Raw genomic sequence first — 205 nt, 5'->3', positions numbered from 1 at the left:
CGCTGCGCTGCCGGCCGAGCAGCACCATGTGCCGCCAGGGTCACCACGGGCTGTGCTGCCGGGTCTGCCCGCCGCTCCCACACAGGCTTTGTCTCCTGTCCCCCTGCGCCTCCTGCCCTCCAAATGCGCCAGTTACTATGGAGACATCGCCTCGTTAGCGCGGGAGGAGCCTAACGAAGGCCACTTGTGCAGCTTAACGTTATTC

The sequence above is a fragment of the Charadrius vociferus genome, unplaced genomic scaffold, assembly GCF_000708025.1.
Source record: "Charadrius vociferus isolate BGI_N301 unplaced genomic scaffold, ASM70802v2 scaffold549, whole genome shotgun sequence".
Taxonomy (NCBI): Eukaryota; Metazoa; Chordata; class Aves; order Charadriiformes; family Charadriidae; genus Charadrius; species Charadrius vociferus.
Note: the sequence above shows the minus strand (reverse complement) of the source record.